Source organism: Ciconia boyciana, chromosome 7 (genome assembly GCF_034638445.1).
Source record: "Ciconia boyciana chromosome 7, ASM3463844v1, whole genome shotgun sequence".
Taxonomy (NCBI): domain Eukaryota; kingdom Metazoa; phylum Chordata; class Aves; order Ciconiiformes; family Ciconiidae; genus Ciconia; species Ciconia boyciana.
Genome location: NC_132940.1, coordinates 42,313,131 through 42,327,780, shown reverse-complemented (window position 1 = coordinate 42,327,780; position 14,650 = coordinate 42,313,131).

Here is a 14,650-nt window from a genome sequence, read left to right as displayed (position 1 = left end):
GGACCATGGGGGAATACACAAACCCCGGTATTCCTGACCGGACCCTCATCGTGAGCATGCAAAAGTTTAAGGTGAGGAGGAAGCGGTGCATCGGGATGGCACCTTTCAGGGTGACGCTACTTTGCACCAGCTCTACTTTGCACCAGCCCAACCGAAAACCCTCAACAAGACCCATCTCCCAGACTAAAGGTCTAAAGACTAAAACACCGGGTCTCTGCGTGGCTTTTCAGTCTGCATGACCAAAATAGAAACCATGAGTGTACACAAAAAAATCAATCAAAAGAGGATCTTCATCTACTTGAGCTACAGCTTTGCCTAATTCATATCAAAGTTCCAACCGACAAAGCTTTTCACCAGTTCCTGGTCAACAGTAACACAAAATGGGGTGCCCCTTTCCCTGCTAACCAGAGAAAGGCAAGGTTAGTTTTAAGCTGGGAAGCGAAGAGCGCTGCTGTTGCAGCTGGAGGTCACAGTGGTGGCAGCCAGTCAACTGCAAATATAAAAGCAGGACCCTGGTGTCATTGCCGTGCGATTTCAAGAGCAGGTCTGAGCCTGTCCTGGAGCATGGAATTCACTTCATATCCAAACTATTTGGACACCAGCCCATGCTCCAACACAGGCTGATGGAACATGCCTGGGAGTATGGAAATTTATTTTTGCTCTGCCCTTTAGCTTAAGCAAACTTGTAAGTCCATAATGCAGAGTAGCGAGGCAAGGGCAGGGACATGCATGCTTAAATCAAGTTCATTACCAGGTACTAATGAGGCCTTATGCAACGTCATGGAGCTGATGTAGGCAGGTATCTGGCTGCGTTCTCCTTCCTAGAAGGATGACCTCTCTCTCCTGCCCCTTACCACTGAGGGAAAGGAAGAAATATGAATTCTTCTATTAGCTGCCACCTACTTTGCTCTCCTAAATGTTAGATATCAGTCCCAGGCATAATGTGTCTTTACCTTTTAGTGAATCTACACTATCTTCTGACCTCAGGATATTCCTCGTTTTGCCTCCTTAGGCCCTCCCCTGGGAAGTGTAAGAAGCCTTGTGCTCTTTGCAGTAGCTGACAGTGCTCCTTCACTGAAACTATTAGAAGAGCAGCACTTGCTTAAGACTCTAGGATTGATCCTCTCTGGAGCAAACCAGTCTCAGATTTTCATAAGCAAAACGAGCTCCGCTTTTCCCTGGGGTCAGGTGAACTGCAGCTTTGCAAAACAGTTAGAATTACTAATTAAAAGGCTAAGTTTCTGAAAATAGACTGAAAATGTCAATTGATTTTGGTATGTAAATTGTTTTCATGAAGATCTTAAAAAATTGAAACCTTCAACCATTTTCCTGCGGAGCTAAAACTCAGAACTGCTTAACAGATTTAATTAGAAGTGAGACCATTCCGTCAATTTTTCATCCTTTGGCTGGAAAAGCAAGAAGGACCCCAAACAACATAAACAGCAAAGAGAAAATCAACAGACAGTTCACCTTGCATAGTACGGTTGCATTGCAATAACTTGTTTCACCCACTGAATATAAAAAAGATTAATAACCTGAAGTGTTACTTGTTACAAAGACATTAAACCTAAAAAGTATATGAGCTAAGAGAAATGTTTTGGTTAAAATAGATCTCTTATCTGATATACCCTCTCTTCTGCCCCAGTCCTTTGAGTCTGTAACTCTTGGGGTCAATATGACTATGTAGAGTTCACTTCAGAACACATAAGTGGGATGAAAGGAATGAGTCATGGGAAGGAAAAAAATTAAAAGAGGGTGAAGATATCTCTGAATTGGCTTGAAGGAGCTGTCTGAAGGGAGTATGTTTACTCCAATAAAAACTGCACGTGGCAAAAATACCTTGTGTGAAGAGGGTAAATGGAGCATTTAAAAGGAAAATACTAATTAAAAATACTCATTGAGCAATCAATTGTTTCATAATGTGCACATGTATGCATGCAGTCACATCCAGGCACTTCCAGTTCTGAAAGCCAACGTCACCGAGGATGTCTGAAATTAAGGATACTTGAGTTGCTACTACATCCTATTGGTCTTCATTCCTCTGCTAGCAGGGGGATTGGCTGTTCTTTCTCAAGCTGCACTGAGCATTTCTCTCAAAATAAGCAGTTGTACACTGCCTGAGAAGCTGAAGCCAATTATTAAAGATTACTCATTTCTATAAAGCTTCGTTAATACTTTTTTAACAATGTAAAGTACTTGTAAAGCATTTAGGCCAATATTTTCTCAAGAGGTCAGTGATTTTGGAGATTTTGAAGGCATCTTCAGGGCACTGGAAAGGTTAAGACCTAAAATTAGAAGCCTGTGTGAAAATTTTGGCATGCATCTACTGATGTTCATGTGTTTTTCTGGTGGTGTTGAATTTGAATACCACCACTGTCGGGCACTTTTCAGACACATTTCAATGATGCGGTGTGCCACCTAAATGGGTCAGTGCATTCCTCCAAGTAAAGACATTAACTATTTTGGGAAGTCGTGTGCCAGTATGCTCCCGAGAATTTTCTTCTGCTGCAGGGAGCATCTTAACTCCTTACCAGATTTTTCTAAAATTAAGCAAAACCCAGATGGTTTTCAAGTAGTTCATACACACAGAAAACAGAACCAAAGCATGTCCATGATTTCTTTTAGTAGCTATTTACTGCTAGTGGACACCTATCCTAACCAGTCTGGGGAAGGGCTCGGAGCTGAATGAAGGAAGATATGAAGGTGAGCCGCAGCAACCGAGAGCAGGAAGCTGAAGAAGAATACGAAGGGAGAGGACAGTCTAAGCGCCACGTCCCTTACCCTGATTGCTGATCAGAGAGAAGAGAGCAACATTAAACAGTGAACGACATTAAAAACCCTGAATGCAACATGGGGATTGTGTCACTGGATAAAAGAGAGAATTCAGACATTTGAGTTAAGATGAGGATGAGTGCAGGCTAATGACTGACAACAAATAAGCAACATAAGGAGCGTTATGAAGAGCTGTGCAACGAATGGAGCAGAGATGAAAGAAATCCTTCTCAGCACAAGGAAGGAGAACAGATTCTGACGTTGCTAGAAAAAGTTTTAGTGGACAGAAAGCTTAAAAAAAAAAGGTGTTGAGTGACAACATCATTGCAGATCCTGACGCAAGTAGGCACAAAACGTAATGACAGAAGCCATTCAGCAGGATTACAAACAATAGTCAGTACTGAGCAAAAGGAAAGGTGACATTAATAGAAATTTGTGAGGAAGAGCAGAAGAGTGAGTTCAGTAACTATTGAGGAATTTGCTTTTTGAGCATGCCAGGAAAACACAGTAAGGTGCAGTAAGTGAAAAGGAAGAGGTGTATGGAAATAGAATTAAAAAGAGGAGGCTGGATTTACATGAAGATGAAAGTACAGCACAGTCTCTTCATGTGATAAAAGGCCTCTCAAAGAAATACAGAGAACACACCAAAACTTGCTAAAATCCTTCCCCTGACTTTGAACAGACTTTCATCATCATCCTGTCAAAAGCCCTGTGGGTCGCATTGACTTGAGCTGGTCTGCTGCGATAATCATCGGGTACAAGCGTTCAGGGTGGAGGGCACTTTTCCAGGACTGGTCCCTTTCAGCCTCTCCTCTTCCCATCACCTGTTTGAAATGGTAACCGCACCAGGAAATGTCATCTGCAACATAGATTGCTGCACTGGCGCTTGAATAGTGAAGGGCTCTGGCAAACCAGTATTCCCTCTCCCCAGACACCTTTTACTCACCTTTTCCATTTTCACTGCCTCCTGGCTGACTCTGTAGATCCCCCTTTCCTCTGGCCCTGCATGCTGCACGCCCTAACCCTTTGCTCGGGCTGGCAATGCTTCCCTGGGTGTCCGTCTGCAGCAGTGAGGCAGCAGGATGAGTGCTGGGGAATGAAATGGGGCATCCTCTACAGCCAAACGCCATGCTCATCCCTGCACGCCCAGTGCCGGGGCTGGGTGCCGTCCCACCGCCTTCACACTCAGTGCTCACTCCTGCTCAGCCGGGGAGACACCGGGATTGCAGAGAGTGTGTACTTGACCTATGCACAAAAGCCACCTGGCAAAACATCAATAACATGTTTACTGATTCGGCCCTGCAATTCGGCCCTGCATATACCCCTGTACACTTTGGTCCTTGCTTGGCCAGCCCATGTTCCTAGCCCATGCAAATCCCCTCTCTTCCCAGTCATCCCAGTAGCCATTCACCGCTGTAAGCGCCTCAGAACAAGGGCCATGCCAGTAGTGCTCCTGTGCAGAAAGTGTGTGTCTAGTTTTTCCACCCAGTATCTCCCATCTCCCAAGCCTGGGAGACGACTATGGGAGTGTAATTGCAGAGCTGAGAAGAATGAACGTTGCATCACTGCTGCTATAAACACTGAACTATTTCTTTTTTACAGCACTTACAGTATCGAGACACCATGAAACCAGTGCCTAACCAAGGGAGAAAGAGACAGAGTCAGCTGATGTGTGTCTGGTTCTTCTCTTCAGGGAGAAATAAGAAGCAAAGAAATAAAAGTTGTTTGAGCTGTTGTTGGCCACACAGGAGAAGACTTGAAGGGAGTTGTTCTTGCAGAATGGCAGACAGACGACCTGTGCAATCACTAACCTAGCAAAAGACTGAGGTAGACACCTGCAAAAACAGTTCCCCGAGCTGATGTGGCATTATTGCCATGTTCTCACCCAGCCCCGTAACCTCAAGCCCAACCACAGCCCCACAATTGTTCGCGTTAAGTATTTTCTCACACCAGTATTTTTTCACACATCCCTACACCACAGGCCTTCCTTTTATGCCATGCTGCTGCAGAGCACCCTACAGCAGAACTCCAGCTCTGCCCTTCAGCCACACTTAATACCTCTCTCCTCAAACCATTTGCCAATGCCAGGACCAATTAATAGGCAGGAGCATTGCACCTCTTCAGCTCCAAGACCTTCAGGCGTTTCACAAGTTAAATAAATCCTTCCTCCAACCCAAGTGACCGTGAAACGCTTTGTCTGCCAGTGAAGCAGAACACAAGGCAGGTTTCAAACAAACATTATTTTGAACTAGCATGTGCATGCCACTCTCCCAGATTTGGGAATCTCAGACTTGCAAAGCTAGCAGTGACCTCCACGCTTGCAGATCCATGCCACCAGCTACTTCTGGTGCAGTACACACCCTTCTGGGAATAGGCTGAGGAATAGATCCTAAGTTTACAAATTGGTTAGCTTGGACTAATACCCTTGCTACCCCAAATAGTGACTGTGAGACAGCAAGGTTCCAGCTGCAGGACCAGCCATCCTGCATGCCAAGGAGTTCCTCACACTGGTGTGCTGCTGCTGTGCCTTAGGGGTGATGCTTGGGCAAATCTCTAGATGACATTTGCCATCCTATAATTTTGGCTACCCCTTCACTTTGGTCATCAACAAAGTTTCATTAGGTAAAGTTAATTCAGGAAGAGTTAGTTCACCAGGAGCTCCATGATTTCTTCCTCCTCTGCTTGCAGCCAGATATGCTGAATGGCACAGCACCTGCTTTCTAAGACACATGCAGCTGCTTCTCCTGTTACCAGCACTGTGGTGCAAAGCAATTTCTCTCCAAGCTGACTGACAGGACTTCGCTCTCAAAGGATGGAGGAATCATGGGATGCTGGAAGGATAATTGGCAAGTCTGTCCTCAAATCCCAGGCTTCCTGCATGCAGGAGGGCAGCACAGAAAAAAAGCCCCCTGCTATCCAGAAATCACTGGTGGGACTCACCAGCTTGGCATTCCCAGCCTGAATGCTGCTGCCTTGTCCAAAAGCGGTGGCTGCCTTGGGCATGGACGGCTGGGGAGGGATGTGGAAACAGCTGCTGTGCCGATACAGCTGCTTTGGAGCGGCACCCAAAATCCCAGCCCAGATCAACACCCTGGTCACCCCCTCCTTTGTAAACAAGCTTTTGAGCACCTGCTCTGACATCTAAAATGGGACTGTTTCTGGACCTGAAATACTCCTACGGAAAAGAGTTGTGTGCTTCTCTAAGGAAAGATCTCCGCTCTATTAAAATGCTAAGCCAGACTAAAGCAACTTCAGATCACCGGTCCTGGACAAAGATTTGTCATATGAAGACAGGAAAGAAAATGGTAGCCAAAGTAATCCCAGGAAAAACACACTTAATGAAGGTTTGCAGATTCCAGTGCAGTAGCTAAATCAACACATTGTTTTGCCAATAAAACATTGTGAAATCTGCAGTTTACTCTTTGATCCTAAGCCTTCCCTACCCATCTATTCATAAGCAGTATCATTAGACAGAAATTATTGTAAAACTAAGATTGGTTAGTTGGTGAGCTTCTGATAATAAACAGATTGTTTTGTCATGTCACGGCTGGCTACTAGACTTTTCTGGCATACATCAATATGGTACTGAACCTTGAAGAGAAAATGTAAGAGGTAAAATATTACATATGGTATGATAGGCTTTCTTGGCCTTTTTTGTTAACATTTTTATGTATAGGAGACAATATTTTGTAATTTTAAAAGGGGAGGAGAACTGAAATGAGGAACAGGTCATTACTGTAGGCAGGAAGTAATAAAAAGGCAAATACACATCTCATTTCTTTAGATGTTTACTATATTTTTTCTTTCCCCTGAAATTAAATAAACTTGATAATGCCCGTCTTCTTGCTAACACAGAAACACACTAACAAGAGCATGAAATTCTGAAGCTCTTCTGTCTTTCCCTGGGGCAGATATCATGGAAATGGAAATTGCACTGGAATATGAAAATTCTCCATTCTCTTTTTAATGGGAAAATTAAATTTTTTAAAATCAATATTGATTGGCCAAAAAATTAAAGTAGCATTTCTAAAGTTAAAACTCTAAAATTAGAAGTGCCAAACTTTAAAAAGTTACCTGCTTTTTCAAGTCTAAGATGACTTTCGTCCCCTCTTTCTCCAATGTCACACCTCCAAAACTTCACACGTAGTCCGATGCACCTCCGCTCCCTCCCCGACGCTCAGTAACACTTAACACAGCCAGCGAGCTGGGCTCCACCTCCTGGCCCTGATACCAGCCAGCACAAGTATCTGTCACGGTTTCCAAATTCAAAGCGTTGCAGCATTCCCGAGCTCCTCGCCTGGCCTGGTGCAGCTGTCCCAATGCCCTACATTCCAGACAGCTTCCCTGATTGATTGCACAGCCCTGGACCTGACAGCTACCAAGGAGCTTTCACAGCACCTCCCCGTCGCTCCTGCCAGCCGCCAAGGTCTGCAGCAGTGACGCTTTAGACTCTCGGGGTATGTCAATACTGCAAGCGAACCAGAGCCTGCGAACTTGTGTAAGCACATCTTGCCCCGTGCTCTCGGAGCTTTCCCTGCACGCTCCTGTCCTAGGTACACCACAGCTGACCGGCAGCGTGGCACGGCCAGTGCTGGCTCCCTAGGCTCTCTGGGCTGCCTGCTGGCGAGCGAAGCCAGAGTGTACGTGAGTCGTGGTGTGTCCAGCTGAGGAGCTTTTGGCCATGCTCGGGCGCCCATCTGCAGGTTGGTCAGTGGGAGCCCGCACGGCGCCGGAGACTGCAGGAGGACCAGCCTGGACAGCAGGCTGGAGCCCTCGCTCCCCAGGAGCCTGGGGAGAGCAGAGCCTGGGGCACGTATTCTTACAGAGTGTGGGACTGCCTGGCCTGCATCACACGGGAGAAGGAGGCGTTGGTCTAGAAAATTGTAATGTGCTTTTCTGGCCACAGCTGCTAGGAATCTGCTGTATTCATAGACAGAAAGTTATAGCTGTGTTAAGCTAAGATTACTCTGATCAGCTTAAAAAAAAACTAGCAAAGGCACAGGCTCCTAACAGCATAACACCTTCAAATTCGGTACACAGGCAGTTGAAGCATACTCAGATAATTTCCCTTCCTCATCAGGAAATACTAAAACTTTTTCAGCACTTCCTCTTTTTATATTTTAAATCATTGCACTTCACACAATACGTTTATTTGCATAAGGATATTAACAACTCACCTATACTGTTTCTAACTTTAGGTCATTCATAATTCAGTTACATAAAATGCAATAACGATTTTTACTACTGGTAATAATTAGCAAAATGTACATTTCTACAGCATAATCTCTGCTCAGATTAATATTTTTCCACCTGCTCAGCTACTTAGCTAACAATCTGGCAACTTAATTCCTCCACAGGCTGCAGGTAGCTGGAAGCTGTGAAGTAGGGCTTATTCACGTTCCCGAGCTCCCTGGCTCACACCATACAGAGTTAAGATTAAAGACTCTTCCTATATAACTAATGTCAAATTGTCTTGCAAGCTGTCTAACGACGCTGCCTAAAGACCAGTTTCACACAAGTTTAGATTTCTTGCAAAAGAGGCAATTAAGACACGCTGCTGAAAAATTTAAAAGGCTTCATTTTTTAACATTATTTTAAAACTTGCTGAAACCTCAGCTGCTGTAACAATGATGCGGAACTAGCTGAGCACTATTATCGATTTTTTTAACCTAACGTTCAGGTTCATCAGACATTCGCCATTCTTCTCACTGTCAAACTGAAAGTTTAAAGGTTAGCTGTCAGCTAAACAAAATAGCTGTGGAGGAAAAATATAAACTGGAAATCAGACAGACGTATGTACTAGCTTGGTACAGGAGAGCACATGTGTGGAGGTATATTAAGTCAAATTGCACTTTGACCAAAAGGTATGTATTTATTTATTGAAAACATGTACACTTCTGCTTCTTTCCAGTTTGTTTCTTTCCCCCAGACCGAGCAAGGCTGAGCTTTCAGCAGTCAGCTGCCAAGGAGCCAACTGATTCTGCCCTTCATTATGTCAGAAAAGGAGACACAAGAATTAATTACATAAATTTTGGGTTTCCAAAACTCATGTTCCAAGAGTAGCAATATTTGCCAATGGCATCCTTATTTTTCGGATAATTAGACAAGCTAGTAAATGACCCCACGTCAGCCAGCAGCAGGAACTATCTCGTACGGTGGTCAAAAGAAATGACTGATTCTGTGAGTTGCTGTGTGCACTACGCAGAATGTCAACTCCCTCTTGTAAAGTGTCCTGCTCCCTTCCCCTGTTACCATCTGTGGCAAAAAAATCTTGTTTGGCTTCAGCCTGTTTAGATTGGGCTTCACTTGAACATTTTCTTTTGCTTTGGGTCCATGCGGGTTTCTAGTCTGATAGACTTAGTCCTGCAGAGAAGGAAACAAAGGAGCCTGAGGCTAGTCAGCAAGTGGTGTGGATACAGAGCACGCAGATCACCGCATTGGCTTTTCCTCTTATGGTCTTCTCAAGTGATAGGTTGATAGTCTTCACAACACGAGAAGGAAATCTGTGTTGCAAACTAGCAAAAGCCCATCACAGTGAACGTAAGGACCACACTGATTCTGGGACCAGCATTTCTAAGTTTCAGGCAGTCCAAAAACCAAAGCAAAATTCAGTCACAGCTCCGGAGCGTCACTCGGAGTGTGAACTCATCAGTTAGGTATGTGTGCACAGAACTGGCTGAGATTGACAAGCTTTAATGAAAAATAGAAGTCAGCATTGCTTTAGACTTCAGTAAGATCTGAGACTAGGTTTATTTCCCATGGTTTGGGGTCACACTGTCAGCATTTCACAGGTCCACTTAGCATATTCTATGAATAGACTCAAGAACTGAAGTTTCAGTCCAACCGATGTCCCTACCATTCATCAACATCAAAACACTAAAACACAGAGCTCCACATAATTCACTGTAGATGGCAGTTTCCTCCATTTCCCAGCTCTTGGCACGCAGGACAGCTCTCCTTCATTTCAAGAGCTACTTTGGTGGTCATGTTTATCAAGCCGTGGAACAAGTGCCTGCACTATAGTGCTATTACTTCTTACCGAGGCTGCATTTCTTATCTTGGCATGCTGGATGCCAGAGCCTGGCTGCAGCAGAAGATGGGGGTGCATGAAGAATACAAGATCAAAATATCACTGAGGACAACAGGCTTCTACTACTTCTAGCATGGGCCTAGTTCTTTGTGTCCACTTATGGAGATCAAAGCTATAATTTACTTAGAGGAAGAATTATTTGTGCATAAACAGCCATTAACTAATAATACAGAGAAGATGCTTTTAAACTCAAATGGGTGGCCCAGCAGCCAGCACTAGACAAGTGACCCAAGCACCTTGTTACTTACATAAACTGAAGCAGGAGGGAGTCTGATGCTGATGACAAAACCTCTTTGTGAGTAACACTGGCAAAATCTTTTAGAGAGCAATTCAGGACTAAGAAGAAAATGGGGCACTTCTCTCCTAGTAGAAACTAACTTTAAGAATCACATTTCTTTCCCTGTTTGCATACAACAGGGAATGGAAATAACTGCTGCTGTTTTGTTTGAAAAACTGATTATCTGGAGGGGGGAAAAGGGGAAGCACTTGTCTGTTCTCATGAAAAACCTGTAGTAGTGTAAGGTGTTGAGGAAAGAACATCCTTCTTCCAGGGAGAAGGAAAAGACTGTTCTGAATGGGGAAGGCTAGTTACAGTGCTCATCAACTACCGTGGCCTGCACCTACTGCATTTCTTATGTGTCTTACCTTCAGCCCCATCCTTAGGCTTCAGTCCTTCTGGTTTCATTTGGGTGCATCTCATCTTGGGCTATAAGGTCTTAAAATACAGCACTAAGTGATGTCTCAGCTTGTTCTGCCTGCAGCTTTGGGAGTGACCATACTGCACCCCCAGACTGCAATTCAGCTTCTTCAAGAAGAATAAACACTTATTTAAATAGTAGTCTTCCTCCACCACTCCCTCAAAAGCCTATGAGCAGGGGATCAAAGATTTCTCAAGCTCAACTGGCCCATCCACACATCAGGGTTAAAGCTTACTGACCTCTATAGCCAATAACACACATGGGAGTAATATGATTAGGATAATAACCAGACTTGAAATATTGAACCCAAATAATCTGGCATTTACAGTTTGGTCAGCTGGGACCTCTCTTTTACACAAGGTGAAAGCACAGTTTGGAGTAACTCATCTGGATTGTTAGCACAATGCTTGACTATCCCACTACCCCTAAGAAAACAATACATGGAAGCAGCAGTAATTCTAGAAACATCCCAGTGACTTAAAATACAAGCAAAAACAGTCTGAGTGCCAAAGTTGGGAAGATAATAAATGCAGCACCAGCAGAGCAACATTGTGATACTCTCAAAATAGGAGGTGCTTTTCAAGACTGGGGGGATGAGACAGGCCAACCTCACAAAATCATGGTTGTTTACTGACTTTGAACAACTGCAGCTGCCCAGAGGGATGTGAGAAGGCTCAAGGAGTAGGTTTTGAAATGGAAGGTGGTGCTGGTTCAGAAGAGGGAATACAACTGTGATGAGCCAAAGATGCCAACTTGCAGTTTATAGAAAATCTGATCCACAAATTCTGGATGTATTTTCAAAAACAAAGATCACATTTGTTTCCCCATAGCTAAAATAAGAACATGCTATTTTAAGCTAGTGAACGTTATCCCAATGTACTGAAAACACAGACAAAAAATCCATCAACTTTCCAGGCTTGGCAAGATTATGTCGGGCCTCAGCTATCTTACTTTGCACTGTGCTAGAAAGTAGCTCATGGTTAGATGAGCCCTGATATGTGTGTCCAGCTGTCCAGCTGCAGTCCCCATCTCTGCTTCCACACAAAGGAACCGTCTCCATATTAAGCAGTCGGCTGTGTGCCCCCCAGCAGGGTCCTCTGCATTGTAAGGCTTTTTCTGCAGTATTTATCGGGCTGCACAGTGAAAGTGATCATAGTGTTGGGACTTCAGGTAGAACTCAAAAACTTCTCAAGACTCCTCTTCTGCTGTTGTGGCCTCCTCCTGTTGGAGGCTAGCACCTTAAAACAGGCCACCTCAGATGAAGGAATGCTCCCTCCCACAACCATCAGGAAGTGTGTTGAGGTCTGAAGATGTAGCTGTCAATACGTTGCTGGGTGGCTTCAGCTTTGCAAGTTATCTGCTTGCTCCTAGGCAGCTCTGGTGATGATTTTTGCAGCACTGGGGGAAGTATAAGGTGAAATAGGCAACAGCAGCCACTTGGTCATGGATCATACACACCTGGAGCACCACTGGTGGTCACAAAATGGACATGATCTGGAATAAGAGGAAGAAGACAAACAGCAAGGATGCACTTTGTGGGAGCTCTGCAGTGACAGGACACTCACAGGAGAGTTCCCTTCCAGGTCAGAAATATGAAGTCATTGCCATCTGCAAGTTCAGCAACCTGCTCATTACATAGAGTAGGAAGTTTCCAGATTCCAGTGCAATACCAGGCTGGCTCAGCACCTTCTTTCTCTGGAAAACCTCCTGCCAGTCTTCTGGCCTCTTCCTTGAGGCAGCCACACGGTCCCATGTTTCTTTGCTGGTCCCTCTCAGACTCGCTAGTTCTTAAAGGCTCTGTTAGCTAAAGTACAAGGACTGTGGCAAGCAAAACAAGTAACAAGAACTGTCAGAAATAGGTTTCTATGTTTCTGCCTTTGTTTTAAGAATGCCTCAGCTCCTTGCTCTTGATCCATTGTAGGTGGGTGTCCCAGGTGTGATTTCTTCTGGCTCTCCTCTTAATCATGGCCCCATGTCCATGACTTTTCCCAGGGACTGCCTGAATCTTTCACTCTCCAAGATGGGAACCAGGACCCCTGGCCAGTCTGGGCAGATTCACCTGGCATGGTCAAGCTTTACAGTACTGATATGCCACAGTGATGAGATGCTGGTTTCAGGAACAGACAGTTGAAAATGGTCTGGTGTTGGCTACAGATCAACATTTATACAGGGAGCATGATCAATGGGTAACAGAGGATGCAGAGGTAAGGAGGTCAGGGCAGGGTGCAAAGCAGTCTCTGAACTCAGCTTGCCAAACATGTACAAAACAGAGATACATACATACCAGCAGTAGTCTGTGATGTTATATAGCTCTCTAAACTTACTATGTGACAGCAGTGGTGGATATACATTATTTAGCCAGTAATTCCAGCCAGTTTTCTCAAGCTGGTACAGAATCGACATAGGTCAATTCAGTATGTGTAAGCTAAAGACAATAGACAAACATGTCATGGACAGACAAGCCTTCAGCTCTTACCAGGTTAAGTGGTTCATTTAGCTAGCAGGTAATTCTTTAATGCAAACAGTAGGAGTGCAGCCAGAACAAGTTTCTAAAGGCCAAAAAGAAGAATGTATTTGGAAGCTGCTACCATAAATTAACAAGCTGGATTTGCCCCAGGATTAAATAATATGTTGCTGCTGCTGTCTTGGGCGACGGAGCAGCTCAGGCAACCAGCTCCCTGATGTTGGGTTTGTTCCATTATACTTGCAAAGACACAACATTCACCTCAGCGCTGCCCTGGTGCTTGTCCAAAGAATGAAACTAGCTACTACATATGCAGATTAATCCCTGAGCAAGGGATTCTGTAAATATTAGGCAGCCCTATAAAAACAGACCGACAGAAGAAGAAAGGAGGGGAGGTGCTTGGCAGAACAAAAAAATAATTTTAAGGGTTAAAAATACATCATATGGGTTGGCAATGGCACAGAAGAGACAGACTGCAAATAGTGATCACTGCTACTACTAGTCAACACTTGCTTGAGCTACTAAGGTCCTTTGTATGGTGCAGTTAATGGGTAGCACGCTGACAATACCACAGCTATCAACTGACCTAGTTACTGCAGGGTTTCCGTTCCCAGTGCTCACAGCCAATACAATCTTACTTCAACTTTCGCAACTATTAATGCTTTGTTTAAAGCTTCAGCAACTGGAATCAAGTGATCACTGCTGAATCTCAGCTTTCACTTAAACGGATAAAGAAAATATGAAGCTTCTCACCATCAGAGAAAAGCCTGATAAGATGAATTCCCTAAGGTCAAAAGTCATGACAATAAACAAAGAGAACCTAACCCAAGATAGGGTTAAATATTGTGATTTTAAAAGCACACCTGATATTTTTGAGGGGTCTCCTTCATCTTCTGATTGTATTCCTGGAGGAGTACTTGGTGGAAAGATGGGACTGGCTTTAAAAAAGGAAGCATTCATTACCAAAAGTTAGCACAAAAGGCAGCAGGAACACATTTACATCAGCTGGGAAAGAAAAAAGCCAAAGTCCTGCACAGACTACACAAAATTAAGAAAAACCCATGACAAGGGGGTAGGGGAAAGCAGGAGGGAGATTTTTTGCTTTCTTTCCTCTTTGTCATCCTATCCTATACAAGAACCCTCTAAATCTGTCTCTCTCTGAACGCCGCTTTCACCTCCCTCTTCTAAGCCAAGCTTCCCTTAACACTGTGAGTTCAGCTATAGAAGCTGGAGACAAAAGAGGAAACCAAACACACAATAAAAACATGAGGATTGGCCAAACAAGGATTCCTAGAAGTAAGTATCACAAAGGCAAGGTCGGTTAGCACTCAAGCTACCAAGGTTAGAGGTTAGCCCTGCATTCTTCTTGGGGGGAGAAAGAGGGGGTGTAATTTTCTAACTCCACAGCATGAGAGTTTCCTAAGTGAGCCAGGGGATTTACCCTGTTACTTTCAATAAGCTGTGTGGCTTATTATCCCAGTCAGCTTGGGTCAGCTTCTCATCTAGGCGAGGTCCAAGTAGATCCAATTCAGTTTTAGGTGAAAGTGAAACCTTCAGCCCTGTGCTCTATGCGCTCCTGTCATGCTGGAGGGTCAGCCCCAGTGCTCCCCTGCAGTGTCCCCACCG